Genomic DNA, 26,780 nt, shown 5'->3' with positions numbered 1-26,780 from the left:
CGAGTTAACTAGGATATTGCGTTGGAATCAAGTCATCAATTTAGTCAAACCATCAGAAGAATACAGCAGAAAATCAACCCTTATAAATCCTAGAACAGCAACCCAAGGAGGCAGGTGCATATTTAGTGGTACCAAAACCCCAATCAGAGGTTTTCACCCCGGCAGTGCATCCCAAATTTGGAGAGCTGAACATTTCAATACCGAAACCAAATTATTGCTTATATTTAGCCCACAGCCTCAAAGTGAATTAGTTTTCTCCTTAGATTTCACTATTGCATCACTAATAATAGAAAAGGAAAATAAATGGCAAAGATTATGAGGGGTTGGATCTCTGCAGCTCTTTGGCTTTGGAGTCACATGGAGCAGGACCTGTAGCTGCAGTTGAGGAACCAGGTACTGGCATAGCTGGCCCAGCACTTCGGGCTAGCAGGCTTTTCAGGTACAGGAGACTAGTGCAGGCTGCACAGCCTGTCACTGTTGTGCTTCATTCCCCAGAGGGGATCAGTCCTGGGATCCTGGAAGTCAGTCTCCCTTAGATGACTTACATAAGAACACAAGACAGGTCATACTAGGTCAAACCAATGGGCCATCTAGCCCAGTGTGCTGCCTGAGAGTGACCAGTGCCAGATGCTTCAGAGAGAATGAACAGAACACGCTTGTTGAGCTGAAAGCTGAAGGACTCCCACCCTTACCTTTTACTTTATCGTTGTAGATTCCAGCTTACCCCATCTTACCACACCTCCTGCGAGGTGTCTGGGCAAATCAGGTGTGAACCAATCCTTCGATACAGACATGTCCACTCTAGATGAAGTGAGGCAGAGTTTGGGCCAACGTCAGTTTGGAAGAGCCCGACTGAGCCCGGCAGTTTTCTCAAAGTATCTGCTGCCGTAAACCACATGCAGTGTGGACGTGTGAACCCCAAAGGTATCAAACGTGAAAGAAACAAAGGCCAGTTACGGGGAGGTTTCCATGGCCAGGCCTGAGGGGTAAGCAGCTGGGCTCTAACAGCTGCCTCCTCAAAAGGAAAAACGGTCTCAGCACCCATAAAAATAACCGGTTGCAAAAATCAATCATCCTGCATCCATCACCATTTTAAATTCTGACCTCTCCCGCCCGATGTGTCTTTGTTTAGCAAACAAGCAAATTGGGGACTATGTGGCTGTTACCCTCTAACTTGGTAGAAGGTTACACATCTTGACTCAAGCAATTTTCCTCTTCACAGAATATTTATTTTAAAGTTTATCAAAATAAATTCCATTTGAAAGAGAAATAATTACAGTCTACACTGGGGCTCTATTTTCATACATGCTATTTCTCCCACATGTTCCCCCGCTCTAATTCCTTTGGAGTGAGGTTTTACTTTTCAGGATTAGCCACCATTTCCAATATAGTAGGAGGGGCGGGGAGAGAACTAGAAGAAAACCTGAATTATATAGTAACACTGAAAGTTATCACATAATAAGCCTCTTACTTTACACTAATTAACTTCATGTTTAATTTCATTGTCACTGGTAACAACTTATTCAAAGATTACAAAATATAAACCTATAGGGCAGTTTTCTCTTAATTCCCATTTCCACCATTGAGTTTTGTGTGAAGTCACATTCTACAATAACCTAGGAGTCTTCCATTTATGTGAGTTCATTTCGCCCTGGGTCTTCTCCCATAAGTGTAGGTGGAAGGGCTCTCACGCTACGTGGGAAGGCTGCATCATGAGAAAAAACACCTGTGTTCTATTATCACATTTTCTAATCCTTCAGAGTAGCAACAGGTGGAGAAGTGATACAAATGCATAAGACTTAATAGCAAAACTAAGAGACCAAACCACAGAGTCAGGACTCAGCATTCATGTATCCTGCAGTCTGAACTTGGAATCTGATACATTCCCTCATTAGCTACCATAATTTGCCCAGCATGGAACTGCTTCTTGTCCAAAAAGGCAGCTAGATTGGGACCCATAGGCATGGATTGGCTCTGAAGCAATCAGATGTTTCTCTCTCTGTGCTTCATGAAACTTTGGATCCAAATGGTAAAAGACAGTTGTTCCCAATTTAATAATGGCATCCTTTAGGAGTGAGACCAATGCCACTTAACTAGGGAGCAGCATTCTAAAAATAGTTTACCTGGGCCACAGGTCACCATAGCTTCCATCACTGGGGCGAAAAATCAACCACTAGTACATGCGATTTCTACCTGCGTCCTTGTCAAATCTTTGACTTTTCTTGGAGTAATTTTATACTTCTCTGGTGTAGAATTCTTCACCAAGCACATAAAAGATCAGTAGCAATAGTTAAGTATAACTCCTCCCCTCCCCCAAATATGCCCTTTATTTCTTTAATCTGGTGGCACAGATTTAAATTAGGGACTAAATTCAGGTGTGGCTTAGAATCCTTGTAAAACACCAAATGTCAGGTATCTATGGAAAATAGGTCTCTTTCTGCAGCTATATCACATTCAACACGGATTTCATTTTCTACATATTTGCAGCATCGCCCAGGAGTGACTGAACAGAAACATCACTTCCATTTTCCTCTTCCCTACCTAGATGGGAATTGCATTTCCCAAATAACAGGCAACCCGCACCTGATTAGGAAGGAGATCTCTTCACGAGCAACCTCCTGCAGGGCCTGGGCCACAACTGCTTTGGGGGCCAAATGCATGGGTATCTTATAGTCTCATAGAGTTTAAGGTCAGAAGGGACCATTATGATCATCTAGTCTGACCTCCTGCACAATGCAGGCCACAGAATCTCACCCACCCACTCCCCTAACCTTAGTTCCAAGTCATTTACCAGGGAATCTTCTTCACAGCCCTTTAGAAAATATATTGACCTTCCCAACTGAATGGTTTGGATGGTGATAGGGAAGCCCTCTGACTTACCCTAGCTTCTTCTGTTGTTAGAGAGGGTGAAGTGACATTTTCCCCTATCCCTGCCCTGTTCATAGAATATCAGGGTTAGAAGGGACCTCAAGAGGTCATTGAATTCAACCCCCCTGCTCAAAGCAGGACCAATCCCCAGATTTTTGCCCCAAATCGTCCCTTCAAAGGCTGAACTCGCAACCCTAGGTTTAGCAGGCCAATGCTCAAACCACTGAGCTCTCTCTCCCAGTTCCATCTCTTTGTTATAGTTCAATATATTTTAAGTGAGAAAAGTGGAAGTAACAATTTGTTCTCCAGCACAACCTGAAGCAACATCAGAGCAACTGGGAACGAAACAATTTGTTGATGACTAACAATTGCTTTGAAATGGGGGAACAGTATAACCGGGATGCTCAGGGTTTGTTTAGACTAGGAAAAGTGATGGAGTTTAGGTCAGGTCAAAGGGAAAGCTAATGCCAACCACTGCACCTGGGCTGCAGCTGCAGCTGAACTACAACTATAACTGTCTTTTACACCAAGGTCACTAACTTGAGCAGCCAACACCATGTGCAGCCCTAGTGGATAGAAGGCCCAGGTAGTTTTTGCCTCAGTGTAGCTTGTTGGGATCAAACCTCTCTCTCCCCCCACCTGGAGCTGATGAACATTCCTAGCTGGAGGGACACACACTCCTACGACTCAAAAGGAAAAAAGTTGATAGAAAAGAACGCAGGATTGACCCCAAAGAAGGGTCAGCTGCAAAAGGCAGAAGCAGGCAACCCATCTGCAGGAGCTGAGAGACCACGGTGAAGATGATGTGAAGATCACTTTGTGGGGAATTAACAAATGTGATTTAAAAAAAAAATCTTTGGCCAACCCTAGTCAAGGCATTTATTACAGTTCTCTCTCATGTGAATTTTCTGATGTCTAATAAGGCTTGAGCTCTGATTGAAGGTTTTCCTTCCTTCCTGGTCTACACTACGAGTTTATTTCGAATATAGCAGCGTTTTAAACCAAATTAACGCTGCACCCGTCCACACAATGAAATTCTTTATTTTGATATAAAGGGCTCTTAATATCGATAGCTGCACTCCTCCCTGATGAGGGAGTAGCGCTGAAATCGGTTTTGCCATTTCGAATTAGAGTTAGTGAGGCTGCAATCTAACGGTATTGGCCTCCGGAGCTATCCCACAGTGCACCATTGTGACCGCTCTGGACAGCAATCTGAACTCGGATGCACTGGCCAGGTAGATAGGAAAAGCCCCAGGAACTTTTGAATTTAATTTCCTATTTGCCCAGCGTGGAGCACTGATCAGCACAGGTGACCATTCAGTCCCAGAATCAAAAAAGAGCTCCATCATGGACCGTACGGGAGATACTGAATCTGATCTCTGTATGGGGAGATGAATCTATTCTACAAGAACTCCGTTCAAAAGACAAAATGCCAAAACATTTGAAAAAATCTCCAAGGCCATGATGGACAGAGGCCACAACAGGAACTCGGCCCAGTGCTGCGTGAAACTTAAGGAGCTGAGACAAGCGTAACAGAAAGCCAAAGAATGAAATGGACGCTCACGGAGGGAGGAGCGACTGACGACTGTAGCTATCCCACAGTTCCCGCACTGTCCGAAAACCATTTGAATTCTTGGCTGAGCTTCCAAAGCCTGAAGGGTCAAAAACATTGTTGCGGGTGGTTCAGGGTATATGTCATCAGCCCCCCAACCCTCCCTCTGTGAAACCAAGGGAAAAAATTATTTCCCACCTTTTTTCAATGTCACCGTATGTCTACTGGATGTTGCTAACAGATGCGGTACTGCAGCGCTACACATCATCATCCCCTTGCCTTTTGCAAATTAGCCAAGAGGGTGACCAGCTCTACTGTACCGTCTGCTGCATTGCAAGTTGACAATGACTGTTACCAGTCATACTGTACCGTCTGCTGCTGTCATGGGTGCTCCTGGCCGGCCTCGGTGAGGTCAGCCGGGGGCGCATGGACAAAAATGGGAATGACTCCCGAGGACATTCTCTTCTTCAAGTTTTGTCTAAAGGGAGAGTCAGTCCTGCATAGAATATCAGGCAAGCCTACTAAAAAACCAGAGAGGCAAATGGCCGCTCCAGATCAGAGCCCCAGATATCCCACAGAAATGGCCGCTCATGAGCTGCATGCCATTCCATTCTAGGGTGCCCCTGCAACAACGCCACCCATTGCTTCCCTCCTCCCCCACCCCTCCTGGGCTACTGTAGTAGTTATCCCCCATTTGTGTGATGAAGTAATAAAGAATGCATGAATTTGAAACAACACTGACTTTATTGCCTCTGCAAGGAGAGATCACAGGAGGGAGGGGAGGGCAGCCGCCAGCTGCTATGATAGTCCAGGCAGGAGTGAATCTCCAGGAGACAAAACTTAAAGAAGAGAATGACCTGGGGAATCATTCTCATTTTTTTCAAGGCGCCCCGACTCACCTCACCGAGGCCAGGAGCAATCAGGGGACAACGATGACGGAGATCAGTCATGCTGCACCATCTGCAAGGGAAGGGAAGGGGATGCTGCTGTGTAGCGCTGCAGCACCGCATCTGCCAGCACCATCCAGTAGACATACGGTGACAGTGAAAAAAGGCTGAATGGGCTCCATGGTTGCCGTGCTATGGCATCTGCCTGGGCAATCCCGGGAAAAGGGTGTGAAATAATTGTCTGCCATTGCTTTCACGGAGGGAGGATTGTCTGATGACATTTACCCAGAATCACATGCGACACTGTTTTTGCCCCATCATTCATTGGTATCTCAACCCAGAATTCCAATGGGCAGAGGAGACTATGGGAACTATGGGATAGCTACGCACATTGCAACGCTCCAGAATTCGACGCTAGCTTCGGTACATGGATGCACACCGCACTTATGGCATCTGTAGCGTGTCTCTTCCAGGTTGATTCTCTTGCATGTAATAAGGTCTGAGTGGCTACTGAAGTTTTCCTCTGGCCTGTGCTGAGTCTCACAGTCTTTTGCTTTTTCTGGGAGTGCACAACTCCCGTAAACATTCCCTTTGGATCTTCCTGATAATGTTCCACGTGGTTCTACTTGTTCAGCATCTTCCTGCTGGGGTTTCTCCTCTCATTCTCACTCACCATCCCATCACCTGATGGCAGATAGAGACAATCCAGACATAGGTCACTCCCTATGCTGGAGAGAAAGGAATCTCAGAGAGAGGAATGGAAAAGGGATGAACAAACCAAAATATGTGCAGGAGAGATCAAACCTATCAGGATCTGATTTTTTCCCAAATCCTTCCCCAGAGGAGAGAGGAAGGGATCAGTTTTGGTCTGTATCTCATGAGATCATTCAGGAGAAAGTGAGATTGGGGAGGGACCTGTTTCCAGTTGTCAGTCAGAATAGATGGGAAGCCTTGAGTGACATCTGCCATAATGGTTCCACATCTGCAGAGAACAATCCTGAACTTGGAGAGCTCACAAGGTCATTGTAGGGTATTTGTATTTGTCCAATCTTCCACTTCTTGTAAGCTGTTTTTTTGTGTTTTCACTGTTAAGCCAAGCTGGTCGCCTGCCATATTTACTTTTCTTCCTACACATCGGGATGGTTTGTTCATGCAACCTCAATAAGGATTCTTTAAAATACTTTTTAAAGTATTTCCTCGACTCCTTTCCCCGTCATGTTATTCTCCCAGGATCCTGCCCATCAGCTTCCCGAGGGAGTCAAAGTCTGCTTTTCTGAAGTCCAGGATCTCTGTTCTACTGCTCTCCTTTCTTCCTTGTGTCAGGATCCTGAACTCGACCATCTCATGGTCACTGCCTTCCAGGTTCCCATCCACTATTGCTTCCTCTACTATTTCTTCCTGAAGGGGTTGATTTGGGGTGCGGCAGGGCAGACCAGGAAAGGTGGGGCAGTACTTTGGGGAAGAGGTGGAGTGGGGAGGGCCTGAGGCAGAGCAGGAGTTGAGCACCCACTGGCCAGAGGGAAGTTGGTGCCTACTGAGGGGATGGACAAAGGACTGACAGACTCAGAGAAGATGAGGGTTGAAAAGGACTTCAGGAGGTCATCCAGTCCAACCCCCTGCCCATGGCAGGACCAACACCAACTAAATCATCCCGGCCAGGGTTTTGTCAAGCCGGGCCTTCAAAACCTCTAAGGAAGGAGATTCCACCACCTCCTAGGGAACCCATCCCAGTGCTTCACCACCCTCCTAGTGAAATAGTGTTTCCTAATATCCAACCTAGACCTCCCACACTGCAACTTGATATCATTGCTCCTTGTTCTGTCATCTGCCACCACTGAGAACAGCTGAGCTCCATCCTCTTCGGACCCCCGCCCCCCTTTCAGGTAGCCGAAGGCTAGGGTTACCAGATATCCCGATTTTATAGGGATAGTCCCGATTTTTGGGTCCTTTTCTTGTATAGGCTCCTATTACCCCCCACCCAGTCCCGATTTTTCACATTTGCTGTCTGGTCACCCTATTGAAGGCTGCTATTAAATCCCCCCTTGCTGTCCTCTTCTGCAGACTAAATAAGCTCCAGCCCCCTGGTCATTTTCCTTGTCGTCAGCTGGACCCTCTCCAATTTGTCCACACCCTTTCTGTAGTGGGTTGGCCCCAAACCGGACGCAATACTCCAGATGTCCAGATATGGCCTCACCAGTGCCCAATAGAGCGGAATAATCACCTCCCTCGATCTGCTGGCAATGCTCCTACTAACGCAGCCCAATATGCCGCTAGGCTTCTTGGCAAGAAGGGCACACTGCTGACTCATAGCCGGCTTCTCGCCCACTGTAATCCTCAGCTCTCGTTGACCAGCCCCAGGGCTGACCCATGAGTCCGTGGGGGAGGGGTGGAGGAGAGGAGGCCACGGTGAGTGGTGAGGACCCCAGAGAGGGGGGACTCAGCCAGGCAGCAGTGGGCGATGGGGGATGGGAGAAGGGGGGAAGCAGATACAGGAGGAGATGGAGCACAGGCTGGGCACCAGGGCCCAGGCATCCAGGGCCTGGTTGGCGGCAGCTGTGCCAGGGGCCCCACCTATTTACCAACCGCCTGTGCTTCCACTGAGGGATCTCCAGAGTGTCAATGTTCCCCGGAGCTCGCCTTCCCTGACAGGCCTGAGCAACCAGAGCTTGTCCCTAGACCACTCCCAGCCTCCCCGCGGGGAGCGTATGGACCCAAACAGGTTGGAGACAAGTTATCGCAGAAATCACTGGGGACTCGGGGAGCATCTTCAGCTGTGGAGGGTGACACACCCCACAGGAGCTGAATTTCTGACTCAGGGCTGAGCAGTGCAGGGTGGATGCACAGCACAGCTGTGAGGCTGTTTGATGCGATCGATGCACCCAAGTCGGTTTAGTGAAGACCCACTAAATTGACAGCAGAGTGCTCTCCGGGAGACTCTGGGACTACACCGGGAATGACAGGAGTAAGGTAAGTCTCCCGTCGGCCCAGCACAGTGTAGACACAGCAGTAAGTCGACCTAAGCTACCTCGAATCCAGCTGTGTTAGTCCCGTAGCTGGAGCAGCGTCACTTAGGACGACTTACTGCAGAAGGATGGACACAGCCTGAGGCCTGAGTTTCCACTGCAGTCTGGATGCTCAAACACCAGCTTGGCAACACAAGTCACCAAGCCCAGGCCACGCAAAGACAGGCACAGTGTGCAGTGTGGACACTCCTTCAGATAAGCCCAGGAGTGTCACATGAGGAAATCAATCCTTTCGTTGGACTTGCTGGTAGAAGAGCCCAGTGATGGTGCAGCTCCCCGACCGTCAGTGACAAACGCAGCGCTCCAGCAACTGAGCTCTAGGGCTCGCTGCTGAAAGAAAAGCTTCACGAGTGACAAAGGGCAAGGGAGGTGCTGGTCTTTGGCCAAGGGAAGGGAGCCCCACCCTCCAACACAGACCATTTCCCTCGTTGTCTGTCTGTGCTGGGGCAGGAGCAATAACACGGCCTCCTGCTTTTGCTATTGCAGAGAGTTGGTTATGACGGTTTCCTCAAACACAGGGTGCGGAACAGGCCTCAGACCTGACTGGGTGTAAAGAAGAACTACGCAGCTAGACTGAGCCAGCTGGGAATTCAGATGTGCCCCTTTCCTGGAGGGATGGACTGACCTGTGAGGGGCTGGAACCGGAGCTACCAATGTTTAACTTGCACTCGTTCAGCATCTTTCCTGTGAGTGCCGTCACTGTAGGTTAAATACTCCAGCCCCAGGCTCCCCGCCAGCTCTCCTTGTGATTGGATTCTGTACAGCAGGGGTGCAGGGAAACAACAGGTGCATCTGACTCCTTGGTGAGGTTTTGCGTGCAAGGTGTGTGTGTGAGTCTTTGTGTGTCGGAAGCATGAGTGTGGCACTGTCACTGAACTGGGAGAGGGCGACGGTGGTGGGAGAGAGACAGTGGAAGAATAAAGGGGCAGCGATGGGCATAATGATGATGATTGTGTTGTGTTTCATTCCTTAGATCTGGTGCCACTTCCTGTCCCTTTAGCCTTGTAGTTTACCAAGAGTAAAACTAAATATCTGTTCAGATACAAGGGAGTGTCTGTGTCCATTCCTGCTAGCTGCACAGGGGTTTGACGTTGCTGCTTTCAATCCTCCGGCTCTGCCAGGATAAGGAACAATTCAGGCCGTAATTGAACTGAAGGAGGGAGATGATTTTCTGACAGGAGGGACGGCGCCTCTCAAAGGTGTTTGGCAGGCAGCCTCCTTCCCAGGTCTGAACCGATAACACTCAGTTGAAAAGGGACCCTTCCCAGCCCTCCTCAGCCCGGTGAAAAGGAGTGAGTGAGCGTGGGGGAGAGCGAGCGACGGAGGGAGATGGATTGAGGGGGCCGGGACCTCGGTGAAGGGCAGGATGAGGGTGTTCGGTTTTGTGGGGTCAGAAAGTTGGCAACCCCAGATCCAGGGGAAACAACTCAAACACCCAATGAGTCTGGCCAGGGCAGGACATCAGCTTTGAGGAGGGGTGGGTGTGGCAGTGAAATCACAAAGGCCTTTTGCAGGAACTCGGCCTATTGGGCAAAGGTGGTGGGGAGGGGGTGACCTCACAGAGAGACCCCGACATCAGCCGGGCAGGACAGAGGTGCAGGGCCAGGCCAGTCTCTGAGACCTCCCGGCTTTGCTGCCGCAAGTCACCTTCGCGAGGTCTCTCCTCGAGGGCTGAGAGAGAATTAGGATTCAGAGTTGTGAGCATGAGGAGGAACCTCTGTGGAGTTTTCTCCTTTCCTACCACTGATTGTGCCGAAAACAAACTTCCCTTTGAGAAGGTAAGAGGCTCAGAGAGCTTTGGAACCTGTTCCGTCTGATCCACCTGGCGCAGGCAGCATTCTAGGCACAGACAGCACTGGCTTCAGGTGGCAGAATTTGATTTCCTCCCTAGGTTTTGATGATTGGAATCCCTGGGGACATTGGGGTGTATCCTTTTGGTTTATCTTTTCCTCTTTCCTCCCTCCTTTCTCCTCTTCTCTTGCTTCTTTTTCCCTTTTCCAGCTTCCCTCCCTCTACCTAGGAGGGACGGGTCTGGAGTGCGGGCAGGGGAGGGGTATTGCTCTCATTGCGGGAGGTCCTCACCAAGAGGTGGGTCTGGGTCTGAGAGTGATCCTCTGATAGTGTCCTGGGCCGTCCTTTGGGACATCTGGTGAGACCCCTCAGCCTCCTGCCTCTCAGAGTCTCAGTGCTGATTGGCTGAGCAGGGGGCTATCGACACCAAGGAGACTCAGGTCAGTTTGGTCTCTTTTCAAATCAGGCAAATAAGTCACAACCAATCCAATGTATGGAATTAATCTTGCTGCTTCTCTCCATTAATTGTCTCTTGGCAGGTCTTGATTTTCAATAATGTCCTAGGTCTTCTAAAATACTTGCTGAATAATTACTATGAACCACTGTTGGTCTCTAGCTCACTTGAGGGCACTTTATTCTGATCACTCAATGTGTGAAATTCAAGATGTGAGAGAGAGGCAGAAAGCCAGGAGCAGTGTTTCCTCTAATTTGTTATGTCCATGTGTGGAATGAATTTTGTTTTGGGCACAAATATGGAGGTGAGGTGTGACACATCACCTGCCTATTGCGCTCTTACAAATTCATTCTGCACATGGATGGTGTGTGGCAGGGTGAGGCTGAAAGGTTTGGAGTGTGGGAGGCTCAGGGGCGCAGTGATGTGCGGGCTCCGGCTGGGGCTGCAGGCTCTGGAGTGGGGCTAGCGATGAGGGTCTCAGCATTGGAGCACAGGGTAGGGGTGCAGGGGGTGAGGGCTCTGGGGTGGGGCTGGGAATGAGGAGATTGGGGAGCAGGTTGCCCCAGGGAGAAAGAACTGCCCCCTCCAGCCCTCTCTCCCCACAGCAGCTCAGGGCCAGCTGAGAGGGCACCTGTCTCCAAGCCGCAGCAGCGCCGGTGGGGCTGGCTTGGGACTGAGGGATGCGACAGGATTTATTTTTCCGAAGTCAAAAGGAGGAAGGGATGGAGTTATGCTTCAGTATTTACCTCATAAACTTATTCCTGTCTAACCTACAGGACACTATGGGAATAAGACACTATGTCATGTGGTGACATCACAAGAGCAGAGGATGTGAGAACTACAGCAACTGAGAGGGAGGGGGATTTAGAGTCGGATTGTTTCAAATGCTGCATTTGTCGGCTGACATTTAACAGCAACGCTTAGCTAACACAATGGAGAAAGGAATTCTCTGCTAAAGATTCAACTTGCCCCTTTGGCCAACTCTGCCCCTTCCCTGACCGGAGTGTGCTCAGAACAGCCCCACCTCCCCCCGCACACATACACACACACAAGCCCACAGCTGGGCACCCAGCACAAAGCCAGGGAAGTGGTTGCTTGGCTTGTTTTACTTTGCTTTGCAGAAGGTTTTCAAAAGCATTTTCTGCTCCTGTTCCCCATGGTGAGGAAGCAGATGGTTGTGGGAAGGGAACCTGACAGCGGTGGAGCCGGGCAGTGGGGAGTTGGGGAGGCTGAGGAGGGCAACAGGAGGCTGGAGGTGACTGGGGCGATGAGGGAAAGGAACAGTTTGGAGGAGGCTGAAGGGAGATGGGGAACAGGACATTTGGGGGCGCTAAAGGGGCAATTGGGGCAGTTGTGGGAGGCTGAAGAGGCTGATGGGGAAGTTGGGGAGGCTAAAGGGAGCAATGGGGAAGTTGGGGAGGCTGAAGAGGGTGATGGGGGAAGTTGGGGGAGGCTAAAGGGAGCAATGGGGGAAGTTGGGGGAGGCTGAAGGGGGAAATGGGTTGAAGGAGGCCGGGGCAGAGAGGCTGTTGGGGGTCTGCTCGTCCCCACGGGAGGGGAGGAGGAAGAGGAGCTGCCCTTCTTTCTGAAGCTGTTTCCTGTTAGATCTTGCAACTTCACTGTTCCTGAGCAGGGTCCTGTGATGAAAAGGAAACTAGAGAGATTCGTGGTCCTGCTTTCAGCAGGGGGTTAGGCTGGATGACCTCCTGGGGTCTCTTCCAACCCTAATTGTCTAGGATTCTGTGTTTCTGTGGAGGACAGGTCCATCAATGGCTGTTGGCCAGGGTGGGCAGGGATGGTGCCCCTAACCTCTGTCTGTCAGAAGCTGGGAATTGGGCGACAGGGGGTGGGTCACTGGATGATTCCTGTCTGTTCATTCCCTCTGGGGCACCTGGCACCGGCCGCTATCGGCCGACAGGACACTGGGCTAGATGGAGCTTTGGTGTGACCCAGTCTGGCCGTTCTTCCCTTCTAATGCTCTTCTCACATGCTCAGTAACAGCTGCAAGCTGCTGCCCTCACGCACCATCAGAATCTGCTCCCTGCAATCAAAGGCCGGAAAATCCCCCTGAAGCGGGGAAATCGGAGGGGCGGGATGGGCAGATGGACAAAACTGGGAGAGGATCAGGGGTTCAGACGGGGGCTGCCCTGCCAGGTAGGTGCAGAAGGGAAAACCCCCAGCTAGAGGGAGGCAGAGGGGATAGAAGTCCCCACAGATGGGGTGAGCCGGCAGCAGCAGTTCCAAACCAGGGTGTGGTGGATGGTAGAAGGACTCGTGTTCCTTGCAGGATGGTCCATCTCAGCCCCCCCTCCCCAGGGCTGTGGTGTTAAAGGCCCCGAGCGGCCCAGTGCCCAGGCTCCACCGCTCTGCTCTAGCTGAAATGGTGACTGAGCTGCCAAGGGAGATGTGATTCAGGGAAATAGTTTAAACCTCCCTCCCCCCATCCCCTCATCATAAAGCAAACTGATACTTTTAGACGTGTTTACGCCGTTTCAAAGAATTCCTGGCCAGTTTCCGTCTCGGTAACATGTCTGCTTGGAGCCTCAGAGTAGCTCAAGATTTGTCTTATCTGCTGCTCTGATTGCCTGAGTTAGTCTCCCTGTCCTGAGCTCCTGGAGTTCTGCACCTTTTCATTGTTTATTTCTAGCAATGGTATTTGGATGACAGTGTCCAGTAGTTCAGGCACCCAGCTGAGAGGCAGGAATTAGGACACACCGGGGAGCTGATCCCCCTGCCCCACTCGCGCTCATTAGTTAGCCCCAATGAACCCCCTTCAAAGGGAGAGCTGGACAGAGCCCCACCACAGCACACTGCTTCGTGCACTGACCTGAAACATGGGGGACCCTGGTTCAAATCCTTTCTCCCTTCTGGACAGTGGCGGGGGGCGGGGGTGATGCTGGCAGCCCAAGCTCATGCCTGTGGCCTCAGGCCTCCCTGAGGCACAGATCTAGCCCAAAGGCAGACTTGCCTAGGTGGCAGGATAGCCCCGAGTGCCCAAGGGGACTGTCTGTGACTCCCTGCTCAGGCTGTTCGTGTGCCTGGGGAGTTCGCTCTCGGGGGGTGGAAGCTCCCAGTCCCCATGGGGGGTGCCCTGGTGTGTAACAGTCTGCCCTGAGCTTGGTACTCACGTCCCTGAGCTACTCTCTTCAGCTGGACAGAGGGAATTGAACCTGGCTCTCCCACATGGCAGGTGGGTGCTGGGAGCACAGGACCTATCTGTGAGAGAGGGGCAGGGCTAGGACACCTCCCCGTTGTCAGTGTCTCCCTGGGCGGGCTTGGCTGGCTCCCTGCCTGGGGAGCTGGTGGTTGTGAGTTGTGTTGTAAGGTGCCTGTGTCGCCCGTGCATCGTACAGGGAGCTCAGGCCCCTAACTCCGCTTAGTGGATCACTGGGTTGTTCCTGTAAAAGCAGCAAAGAATCCTGTGGCACCTTATAGACTAACAGACGTTTTTGCAGCATGAGCTTTCGTGGGTGAAACAACAATTCGGTTGTTCCTGGATTTTCTCGCTGCTGAAACCAGGTCCAGTGACGCTCAGCACTGCCCCCCCTCAGTCCCGTCACGGGGTGTAGCCAGTCCGGTCTCTGCAGAGCCCAGCTGAGCAATGCCTGATTGACATGGGTGTGCACAGGAGAAGAGACAGAGCACAGGCTGGAAAGTGACACATCACAGAAAAGCCCAAACGCTCCTCCTAGGGGCACGATATTCCCTGTGGGTGCTGGGGGGACACGCTGTGATGGGATCCGCTGTGCCCCCAAACCCTCTCCAGCCTGGGCTGTCTCCCACAATGCCCTGCTAGTAACCAGCAGCAACCCCTCCAGGCGCTGTTATCCCTCGGCACAACGGCATGTGGAGCGGCTTGATTGCATGGATGCTCCCGGAGCCACTCGTGAATCCCACAGTGAGGTGCCCGCCAGATCCCCCCAGCTCCCAACACTGCGCCGCAGGAATATGCTGTGTGTGTTAGTAATTGGTTCCCCACTTCCCCACTGGAAGGTGGAGCTACACCAGGAACGTGGGGTCTGTGGTGTCGTGGTTTGGGTGGGTTATTGGAAGAGCGGGGAGGACTAGTCTATGGCAGAAGCCTGCGATTTGCCTTGCCTGCCCGGCTTGCGCTTTGGCTTCACTTTTGGTTTTGATTTTTCCCTCCACTGTCATCAGTTCATCCCTTCCCACTGAACTGCCCAGTGCCTGGCTTGGAGGTGGAGGCAGGAGGAGAGAGACAAGAGTGAGATTTCAGCATCTCCAGTAGCCCCAACAAACACTGTGGGGTTTTAATTCATAGCTGTTGTCGGTCTGGGGGAGACCCTGGTGCACCAGCGGGGGAGGGTGTCTGATGGGGTTGGTGGTCTGGCTGGGGGCAGACATTGCATCCCCTTTCCCACTGCTAATTGAATGAGAAGACAGACGTCCCTGTGGAGCAGATAAGAGCCTCAGAGAGGTTTCATGTTGTTGTTTCATGTTGTCCTAGGTTTCCTTCCTATGGACTGCATCACCAAGTGGAATTCATGGCAAACCATTGCCATTATGCAGTAAAACATCTTTAAGACTTCGTCTTCGATGAATCAATGAACAGTCTCCACTCATGTGGATTGTGAAAGATGTTGCAATGTCCTGGTGAAATCGCTCGCCCAAAACTGTGGAGCTGCAGTAGTGCTGGGGCAGTGATCCCCACCAGTGACCTGGGCCATCCTTTGAGCTCTCTGGTGAGACCACTCAGCCTTCCATCCTCAGTCTCTACCCTGATTGGCTGAGCAGGGCGTTAATGACAGGGGGAGACTCAAGGCCTTTGTTCTCTTTAAGACCAAGTAAATAAGTCATAACCAGTTATATGTTTCATGGATTGTGCTGCTTCTCTGCATTAATTGTCAATTCTCCTTTTTCAGCCTGAGCGTCTCCCTCTTTCAAGTAGGGATAATAATGATCTGCTCCTACCTACCTCAACACACTCACTCTTCCCCAACACACACACACTGTCTCTCCCCACACACAAACAGTCTCCACACTGCAGCTGAAAAGCAGCTGGCAATCTAGTAGGATGACCCTGGAACAATGGGATAGAGAAACCTGCATCACTGAAAGTGCAGCCACAAAGACACCACACACCAGCTTCCCCTAGCTGGCAAGAATCAAACCTCCACAGAAAGATTCCTGTGGTATCGTAGGCCAGCTTCCTAAGGCCACAGCCTCAACCACTTAACACAGGGAACTTTCTACACTCTGGTTCTGTTCTAACGGAAGGATCATTTCCAAGTGTTCGCTCAGACCAGCTTGCCCAGCACCCTCACTGCTGTGCAGCTCTGTATGTGTGGCCATGGCTGAACAGCAAGAATTCCTGCCCATTTCCCTTCTGGCTGGAGCATGCTTACAGTGTGTTTGTGGTTAATGATTTTGCTGTAGATTGTTGGCTTCCTGCTTTGGCAATTCAGACAGTCCCTTTTCCCAACATATCTCCAGCACATCAGTCCCTGGCTGAGTCTCCTGGGCAATGGAAAACATCCCTTGTTTGGTGCTGCCAAGGGGATCGTGCAGAGCTGAGATGTCTCTCGGCTTGGATCAAAGGGGAATGTTGGATGGAATTTATCACACAACCCTCCCTGCTCCTCAGAGCCCCATGGGGAGAATGTAGAGAAGGGAGTCATTCCTCCCTGCACTCCCAGAAGAGTTGCTAGGACTCCTTCCTGCCAGCTACTCACCCTGGATTCATCCTTAGCTCCTAGGATCTTTCTGCTCCAAAGGCTCCATAGTCCTGGGGTGGGGAGGGTGTCACTGCACAGTCTGAAACACAAGAGAGGTTTCTGGAATTGAAGGAAGGAGCAGAAAACGGAGAGGAAAGAAACAGAGAGAAAACGCCTCGTCTCTCTCCCTTCCCCCCCCCCATCAAGAAATGTTACCAAGGACCAGCGTTAGGGGAAACGGTGCCCTGGGCAAAACTTGTACTTTGGCAATGTTCTTGGTTCAGGCTTGTAGCAGTGATGGAATAAACTGCAGGTTCAAATCAAGTCTCTGGAGTACATCCACAACTGGGATGGGCCATTCAGTCCTTTGTACAGAGCTTCAGTTTGTAGCCAAGTCCCTCCAGAGGTAGGAAGCAGGACTGAAGACAAGATGGAGATGAGGCATCAGTCTTTTATAGTCTCTTGCCATGTGTTCTTTGCTTTCTTTGTCCCAAGGACACTCTATCCAGCACGCGACATAGAAAAACCTTAGAGTTCTGTCCATAGGCAGGTCCCTGCACACCTTGCTGAACCACAAGGCATATCTGCCTTCTCTCAATGGCTCAATTGTATAGCTGATGGTCCTTAATGGGCCATCAAGCAGGCTAGGCAGAGCTGACACCAATTTGTCTGGCTGGGGTGTTCCCCAGAAGCATAGCACAAGTTGGAAATACAGGCAGCATAGAGCCAATATTCATAATGTCAACTACAAAAATGATACATATCTAGAGATAGCATAATTATAATCAGCCAATCATAACCTCTCCATAGACCCTTTATGTGACCACCTTTATACAATATTGGCTGCAAATATAGAACAGTGGTGGCAACGGTGATCTATACAGTTACAGATTATGTCAAGAACGTCACAGGAGGTGACATGGTATCAGTGAGACTGATACTGGAATACTGCCTCCAGTTTTGGTGTCCTCATTTGAAAAAGATGGTGTGAAATTGGAGTTGAGGCAGCAAAGAGCCACCAAATGTTCTGAGGGCTGGAGAAAATGCCTTCTAATGAGCTATTGAAAGAGCTCAACCTGTTTAGCTTCTCAAAAGAAGACTGAAAGGTGACTTCATTGAAACGTTGAAGTGCCTTAATGGGGAGAAAATATTGGCTATTAAAGGGCTCTTTAATGTAGCAGAGAAAGGCATTAAAAAACCCAATGGCTGGAAGGTGAAAAGAGACAAATTCATATTACAATTAAGGCACAAATATTCAACAGTGAGGATGATTCACCACAGGAACAAGCTACCAAGGAAATTGGTGCATTCTCCATCTCGTGACGTCATTTCATGAAGACTAGATGCCTTTCTGGAATGTGTTTACCCCAAAAGTAGCTCTTGTGTCATACAGGAGACCTGTGATATGCAGGGGTCAGATTAGATGCTCTAATGGTCTCTTCTGGCCATAAAGTCAACTAATTTCTGAAAAACTAAGTGTAGCATTGGGAGCAGCGTCTGATGTTTTATTGTCTAGCCGGCTTGCTTCCTAGAATGGCTCCTTGAGTGGGGTGATCCACAGGGAATAGCTCAAACCTCCAAAGTGCCTGGCCAGGGGCAGGACATTAGCCCAGCAAGGGAGGGGTGTGGCAGTGGCATCACAAGGCCTTTTGCAGGGGCTCAGACTATTGGTCAAAGGTGGTGGGGAGGTGGTGACCTCACAGAGAGATGCTGACATCAGCCAGGCAGGACAGGGGCGAGGGGCCAGGGAAACCTCAGAGACCCTGTGGCTTTGCTTCAGCAAGTCTCCCTCTCCAGGTCTCTCTTTGAGGACTGAGAGTATTCGGGTTCACGGACGTGAGCGCCAGGAGGAACCTCTTTTGAGTTTTCTCCTTCCCTTTTAGTGATTTTACTAGAAAACAGATGTCCCTGTTTAGAGGGTTAGAGCCTCCTCGAGGTTTGAAACTGTTCGGTCTGATCATTCTGGTGAAAGTTGAACTCATGGAAAGCATGATCTTAAGGAGGCAGAATTTTATTCCACACCTGGGATTTTGTCCCTTAGAATCACTGGGGACATTAGGGTTTGTCCTTTTTGTTTCAACTTTTCCTCCATCCCCCCCCCCCCGCTTTCTCTTCGTCTCTTGCTTCTTTTGTCCTTTCTCCTGTTCCCCTCCCAACACCAGGAGGGGTGTGTGTGTGTGTGTGTGTGTGTGTGTGTGTGTGTGTGTGTGTGTTACGGGGGAGTGCTCGGCAGCTCTCACTGTGAGGTCCACCCCAAATTGTGGAGCTGCAGTAGTGCTGGGGCAGTGATCCCCACCAGTGACCTGGGCCATCCGTTTAGCTCTCTGGTGAGACCCCTCAGCCTCCCCTCCTCAGTCTCTACCCTGATTGGCTGAGCAGGAGGTTATTGACAGGGAGGAGACTCAGGTCCTTGTTGTTCTCTTTTAAGACCAAGTAAATAAGTCATAACCAGTTATATGTTTGACAAATTTTGCTGCTTCTCTGCATTAGTGGTCTCTGAGCAGTTCATGATTCTCTCTAACATTGCAGTTCTCCTCAAATACTGGCTGAATAATTACTGTGCACACTTGTTGGACTGGAGCTCATCTAAGAGCACTTTATTGAGGTCATTCAATGTATGAAATTCAAGATCCGACGGTTAATTTGAAAATCAGGGCTCTGGGGGTCCTATTCCCAATTCAGCCATTGACTGGCTTTGTGACCTAAGACAAGTCAATTCTCCTTTCTCAGCCTGAGCGTCTCCCTCTTTCAAGTAGGGATAATAATGATCCGCTCCTACCTACCTCAACACACTCACTCTTCCCCAACACACACACACACTGTCTCTCCACACACACAAACAGTCTCCACACTGCAGCTGAAAAGCAGCTGGCAATCTAGTAGGATGACCCCGGAACAATGGGATAGAGAAACCTGCATCACTGAAAGTGCAGCCACTAAGACACCACACACCAGCTTCCCCTAGCTGGCAAGAATCAAACCTCCACAGAAAGATCCCTATGGTATCGTAGGCCAGCTTCCTAAGGCCTCAGCCTCAAGCACTTAACACAGGGGCCTTTCTACACTCTGGTTCTGTTCTAACGGAAGGATCATTTCCAATTGTTCGCTCAGACCAGCTTGCCCAGCACCCTCACTGCTGTGCATCTCTGTATGTGTGGCCATGGCTGAACAGCAAGAATTCCTGCCCATTTCCCTTCTGGCTGGAGCATGCTTAGAGTGAGTTTGTGGTTAATTATGTTGCTGTAGATTGTTGGCTTCCTGCCTTGGCAATTCAGACAGTTCCTTTTCCCAACATATCTCCAGCACATCAGTCCCTGGCTGGGTCTCCTGGGCAATGGAAAACATAAGAACATAAGAACGGCTGTACCGAGTCAGACCAAAGGTCCATCTAGCCCAGTATCTGTCTACCGACAGTGGCCAATGCCAGGTGCCCAAGAGGAGTGAACCTAACAGGCATTGATCAAGTGATCTTCCTCCTGCCATCCATCTCCATCCTCTGACAAACAGAGGCTATGGACACCATTCTTACCCATCCTCGCTAATAGCCATTTATGGACTTAGCCACCATGAATTTATCCAGTTCCCTTTTAAACATTGTTATAGTCCTAGCCTTCACAACCTCCTCAGGTAAGGAGTTCCACAAGTTGACTGTGCGCTGCATGAAGAAGAACTTCCTTTTATTTGTTTTAAACCTGCTGCCTATTAATTTCATTTGGTGACCTCTAGTTCTTGTATTATGGGAATAAGTAAATAACTTTTCCTTATCCACTTTCTCAATGTCACTCATGACCTTATATACCTCTGTCATATCCCCTTAGTCTCCTCTTTTCCAAGCTGAAGAGTCCTAGCCTCTTTAATCTTTCCTCATATGGGACCCTCTCCAAACCCCTAATCATATTAGTTGCCCTTTTTGAACCTTTTCTAGTGCTAGAATATCTTTTTGAGGTGAGGAGACCACATCTGTACACAGTATTCGAGATGTGGGCGTACCATGGATTTATATAAGGGCAATACTATATTCTCCGTCTTGTTCTCTATCCCCTTTTAACGATTCCTAACATCCTGTTTGCTTTTTGATCGCCTCTGCACACTGCGTGGACATCTTCAGAGAACTATCCACAATGACTCCAAGATCTTTTTCCTGACGCGTTGTAGCTAAATTAGCCCCCATCATATTGTATGTATATTTGGGGTTATTTTTCCCAATGTGCATTACTTTACATTTATCCACATTAAATTTCATTTGCCATTTTGTTGCCCAATCACTTAGTTTTGTGAGAGCTTTTGAAGTTCTTCACAATCTGCTTAACTATCTTGAGTAGTTTAGTATCATCTGTAAACTTTGCCACCTCACTGTTTACCCTTTCTCCAGATCATTTATGAATAAATTGAATAGGATTGGTCCTAGGACTGACCCTTGGGGAACACCACTAGTTACCCCTCTCCATTCTGAGAATTTACCATTAATTCCTACCCTTTGTTCCCTGTCTTTTAACCAGTTCTCAATCCATGAAAGGACCTTCCCTTTTATCCCATGACAACTTAATTTACGTAAGAGCCTTTGGTGAGGGACCTTGTCAAAGGCTTTCAGGAAATCCAAGTACACTATGTCCACTGGATCACCCTTTTCCACATGTTTGTTGACCCCTTCAAAGAACTCTAATAGATTAGTAAGACACGATTTCCCTTTACAGAAACCATGTTGACTACTGCTCAATAATTTATGTTTTTCTATGTGTCTGACAATTTTATTCTTAACTATTGTTTCAACTAATTTGCCCCGTACCGACGTTAGACTTACCGGTCTGTAATTGCCGGGATCACCTCTAGAGCCCTTTTTAAATATTGGCGTTACATTAGCTAACTTCCAATCATTGGGTACCGAAGCCGATTTAAAGGACAGATTACAAACCTTAGTTAATAGTTCCGCAACTTCACATTTGAGTTCTTTCAGAACTCTTGGGTGAATGCCATTTGGTCCCGGTGACTTGTTTATGTTGAGTTTATCAATTAATTCCAAAACCTCCTCTAGTGACACTTCAATCTGTGACAGTTCCTCAGATTTGTCACCTACAAAAGCCAGCTCAGGTTTGGGAATCTCCCTAACATCCTCAGCCGTGAAGACTGAAGCAAAGAATTCATTTAGATTCTCCGCAATGACTTTATCGTCTTTAAGCACTCCTTTTGTATTTTGATCGTCAAGGGGCCCCACTGGTTGTTTAGCAGGCTTCCTGCTTCTGATGTACTTAAAAAACATTTTGTTATTACCTTTGGAGTTTTTGGCTAGCCGTTCTTCAAACTCCTCTTTGGCTTTTCTTATTACACTCTTGCACTTAAGTTGGCAGTGTTTGTGCTCCTTTCTATTTGCCTCACTAGGATTTGACGTCCACTTTTAAAGGAAGTCTTTTATCTCTCACTGCTTCTTTTACATGGTTGTTAAGCCACGATGGCTCTTTTTTAGTTCTTTTACTGTGTTTCTTAATTTGGGGTATACATTGAAGTTGGGCCTCTATTATGGTGTCTTTAAATAGGGCCCATATAACTTGCAGGGATTTCATTTTAGTCACTCTACCTTTTAACTTTTGTTTAACTTTTGTTTAACTAACCATCTGCTTCCTCACCATGGGGAACAGGGGCAGAAAATGCTTTTAAAAGCCTTTGAAAAGTAAAAGTAAAACAAGCCAAGCAACCCCTCCCTTGCTTTGTGCTGGGTGCCCAGCTGTGGGCCTGTGGTGGGCGGGGAGGCTGGCGGGAGAGGTGTTCTGAGCACACCCGGTCAGGAAGGGTGGAGTTGGCCAAAGGGGCAGGTTGAATCTTTAGCAGAGAATTCCTTTCTCCATTGTGTTAGCTAAGCGTTGCTGTTAAATGTCAGCCCACAAATGCAGCATTTGAAACAATCCGACTCTAAATCCCCCACCCTCTCAGTTGCTGTAGTTCTCAAATCCTCTGCTCTTGTGATGTCACCACATGACATGGTGTCTTATTCCCATAGTGTCCTGTAGGTTAGACAGGAATAAGTTTATGAGGTAAATACTGAAGCATAACTCCATCCCTTCCTCCTTTTGACTTCGGAAAAATAAATCCTGTCGCCTCCCTCAGTCCCAACCCAGCCCCACCGGCGCTGCTGTGGCTTGGAGACAGGTGCCCTCTCATCTGGCCCTGAGCTGCTGTGGGGAGAGAGGGCTGGAGGGGGCAGTTCTTTCAACCTGGGGCAACCTGCTCCCCAATCTCCTCATTCTCAGCCCCACCCCAGAGCCCTCACCCCCGGCGCCCCGACCCGCTGCTCCAATGCTGAGGCCCGCATCGCTAGCCCCCCGCCCGAGCCTGCACCGCCCGCCGGAGCCCTCACAGCACTGCGCCCCAACCCCGAGCCTCCCACACTCCAAACCTTTCAGCCTCACCCCTGCCACACACCATCCATGTGCAGAATGAATTTTGTAAGGAGCGCAATATGCAGGTGATGTGTCACACCTCACCTCCATATTTGTGCCCAAAACAAAATTCATTCCACACATGGACATAACAAATTAGAGGAAACACTGCTCCTGACTTTCAGCCTCTCTCTCACATCTTGAATTTCACACATTGAGTGATCAGAATAAAGTGCCCTCAAGTGAGCTAGAGACCAACAGTGGTTCATAGTAATTATTCAGCAAGTATTTTAGAAGACCTAGGACATTAATGAAAATCATGACCTGCCAAGAGACAATTAATGGAGAGAAGCAGCAAGATTAATTCCATACATTGGATTGGTTGTGACTTATTTGCCTGATTTGAAAAGAGACCAAACTGACCTGAGTCTCCTTGGTGTCGATAGCCCCCTGCTCAGCCAATCAGCACTGAGACTCTGAGTGGCAGGAGGCTGAGGGGTCTCACCAGATGTCCCAAAGGATGGCCCAGGACAGCATCAGAGGGGATCACTCTCAGACCCAGACCCACCTCTTGGTGAGGACCTCCCGCAATGAGAGCAATACCCTCCCTGCCCGCACTCCAGACCCATCCCTCCTAGGTAGAGGGAGGGAATCTGGAAAAGGGAAAAAGAAGCAAGAGAAGAGGAGAAAGGAGGAGGAAAGAGGAAAAGATAAACCAAAAGGATACACCCCAATGTCCCCATGGATTCCAATCATCAAAACCTAGGAGGAAATCAAATTCTGCCACCTGAAGCCAGTGCTGTCTGTGCCTAGAATGCTGCCTGCGCCAGGTGGATCAGACGGAACAGGTTCCAAACCTCTCTGAGCCTCTTACCTTCTCAAAGGGAAGTTTGTTTTCGGCACAATCAGTGGTAGGAAAGGAGAAAACTCCACAGAGGTTCCTCCTCATGCTCACAACTCTGAATCCTAATTCTCTCTCAGCCCTCGAGGAGAGACCTCGCGAAGGTGACTTGCGGCAGCAAAGCCGGGAGGTCTCAGAGACTGGCCTGGCCCTGCACCTCTGTCCTGCCCGGCTGATGTCGGGGTCTCTCTGTGAGGTCACCCCCTCCCCACCACCTTTGCCCAATAGGCCAAGTTCCTGCAAAAGGCCTTTGTGATGTCACTGCCACACCCACTCCTTCCCTCAAAGCTGATGTCCTGCCCCTGGCCAGACTCGTTGGGTGTTTGAGTTGTTTCCCCTGGATCTGGGGTTGCCAACTTTCTGACCCCACAAAACCGAACACCCTCATCCTGCCCCTTCACCGAGGTCCCGGCCCACTAAATCCATCTCCCTCCGTCGCTCGCTCTCCCCCACGCTCACTCACTCGCTCGTTTTCACCGGGCTGAGGAGGGCTGGGGAGGGTCCCTTTTCAACTGGGTGTTGTCGGTTGAGACCTGGGAAGGAGGCTGCCTGCCAAACACCTTTGAGAGGTGCCGTCCCTCCTGTCAGAAAATCATCTCCCTCCTTCAGTTCAATTACGGCCTGAATTGTTCCTTATCCTGGCAGAGCCGGAGGATTGAAAGCAGCAACGTCAAACCCCTGTGCAGCTAACAGGAATGGACACAGACACTCCCTTGTATCTGAACAGATATTTAGTTTTACTCTTGGTAAACTACAAGGCTAAAGGGACAGGCAGTGGCACCAGATCTAAGGAATGAAACACAACACAATCATCATCATTATGCCCATCGCTGCCCCTTTATTCTTCCACTGTCTCTCTCCCACCACCGTCGCCCTCTCCCAGTTCAGTGACAGTGCCACACTCATGCTTCCGACACACAAAGACTCACACACACACCTTGCACGCAAAACCTCACCAAGGAGTCAGATGCACCTGTTGGTTCCCTGCACCCCTGCTGTACAGAATCCAATCACAAGGAAAGCTTGTTGGCCCAGAGCTGGCAGGGAGCCTGGGGCTGGAGTATTTAACCTACAGTGACGGCACTCACAGGAAAGATGCTGAACGAGTGCAAGTTAAACATTGGTAGCTCCGGTTCCAGTTCCCTCACAGGTCAGTCCATCCCTCCAGGAAAGGGGCACATCTGAATTCCCAGCTGGCTCAGTCTAGCTGCGTAGTTCTTCTTTACACCCAGTCAGGTCTGAGGCCTGTTCCGCACCCTGTGTTTGAGGAGACCGTCATAACCGACTCTCTGCAATAGCAAAAGCAGGAGGCCGTGTTATTGCTCCTGCCCCAGCACAGACAGACAACGAGGGAAATGGTCTGTGTTGGAGGGTGGGGCTCCCTGCCCTTGGCCAAAGACCAGCACCTCCCTTTGCCTTTTGTCACTCATGAAGCTTTTCTTTCAGCAGCGAGCCCTAGAGCTCAGTTGCTGGAGCGCTGTGTTTGTCACTGACGGTCGGGGAGCTGCAACATCACTGGGCTCTTCTACCAGCAAGTCCAACGAAAGGATTGATTTCCTCATGTGACACTCCTGGGCTTATCTGAAGGAGTGTCCACACTGCACACTGTGCCTGTCTTTGCGTGGCCTGGGCTTGGTGACTTGTGTTGCCAAGCTGGTGTTTGAGCATCCAGACTGCAGTGGAAACTCAGGCCTCAGGCTGTGTCCATCCTTCTGCAGTAAGTCGTCCTAAGTGACGCTGCTCCAGCTACGGGACTAACACAGCTGGATTCGAGGTAGCTTAGGTCGACTTACTGCTGTGTCTACACTGTGCTGGGTCGACGGGAGACTTACCTTACTCCTGTCATTCCCGGTGTAGTCCCAGAGTCGCCCGGAGAGCACTCTGCTGTCAATTTAGTGGGTCTTCACTAGACCCCACTAAACCGACTTGGGTGCATCGATCGCATCAAACAGCCTCACAGCTGTGCTGTGCATCCACCCTGCACTGCTCAGCCCTGAGTCAGAAATTCAGCTCCTGTGGGGTGTGTCACCCTCCACAGCTGAAGATGCTCCCCGAGTCCCCAGTGATTTCTGCGATAACTTGTCTCCAGCCTGTTTGGGTCCATACGCTCCCCGCGGGGAGGCTGGGAGTGGTCTAGGGACAAGCTCTGGTTGCTCAGGCCTGTCAGGGAAGGCGAGCTCCGGGGAACATTGACACTCTGGAGATCCCTCAGTGGAAGCACAGGCGGTTGGTAAATAGGTGGGGCCCCTGGCACAGCTGCCGCCAACCAGGCCCTGGATGCCTGGGCCCTGGTGCCCAGCCTGTGCTCCATCTCCTCCTGTATCTGCTTCCCCCCTTCTCCCATCCCCCATCGCCCACTGCTGCCTGGCTGAGTCCCCCCTCTCCTCCACTGCACCCCCCTCTCTGGGGTCCTCACCACTCACCGTGGCCTCCTCTCCTCCACCCCTCCCCCACGGACTCATGGGTCAGCCCTGGGGCTGGTCAACGAGAGCTGAGGATTACAGTGGGCGAGAAGCCGGCTATGAGTCAGCAGTGTGCCCTTCTTGCCAAGAAGCCTAGCGGCATCTTGGGCTGCGTTAGTAGGAGCATTGCCAGCAGATCGAGGGAGGTGATTATTCCTCTCTATTGGGCACTGGTGAGGCCATATCTGGACATCTGGAGTATTGCGTCCGGTTTGGGGCCAACCCACTACAGAAAGGGTGTGGACAAATTGGAGGGTCCAGCTGACGACAAGGAAAATGACCAGGGGGCTGGAGCTTATTTAGTCTGCAGAAGAGGACAGCGAGGGGGGATTTAATAGCAGCCTTCAATAGGGTGACCAGACAGCAAATGTGAAAAATCGGGACGGGGTGGGGGGTAATAGGAGCCTATACAAGAAAAGGACCCAAAAATCGGGACTATCCCTATAAAATCGGGATATCTGGTAACCCTAGCCTTCAGCTACCTGAAAGGGGGGCGGGGGTCCGAAGAGGATGGAGCTCAGCTGTTCTCAGTGGTGGCAGATGACAGAACAAGGAGCAATGATATCAAGTTGCAGTGTGGGAGGTCTAGGTTGGATATTAGGAAACACTATTTCACTAGGAGGGTGGTGAAGCACTGGGATGGGTTCCCTAGGGAGGTGGTGGAATCTCCTTCCTTAGAGGTTTTGAAGGCCCGGCTTGACAAAACCCTGGCCGGGATGATTTAGTTGGTGTTGGTCCTGCCATGGGCAGGGGGTTGGACTGGATGACCTCCTGAAGTCCTTTTCAACCCTCATCT

The 26,780-nt window shown here is 50.1% G+C and overlaps 1 long non-coding RNA gene across 1 annotated transcript in view; it reads right to left on the bottom strand.

Annotated features, from left to right (window-relative positions):
* Window positions 1-26,780, bottom strand: part of LOC120385160 — a 135,390-nt gene that overhangs the window by 107,065 nt on the left and 1,545 nt on the right. The window lies entirely within an intron of this gene.

The sequence above is a fragment of the Mauremys reevesii genome, linkage group 17 (assembly GCF_016161935.1).
Source record: "Mauremys reevesii isolate NIE-2019 linkage group 17, ASM1616193v1, whole genome shotgun sequence".
NCBI classification, from domain to species: Eukaryota; Metazoa; Chordata; order Testudines; family Geoemydidae; genus Mauremys; species Mauremys reevesii.
Note: the sequence above shows the minus strand (reverse complement) of the source record. Positions and strands in the feature narration are given on the sequence as shown.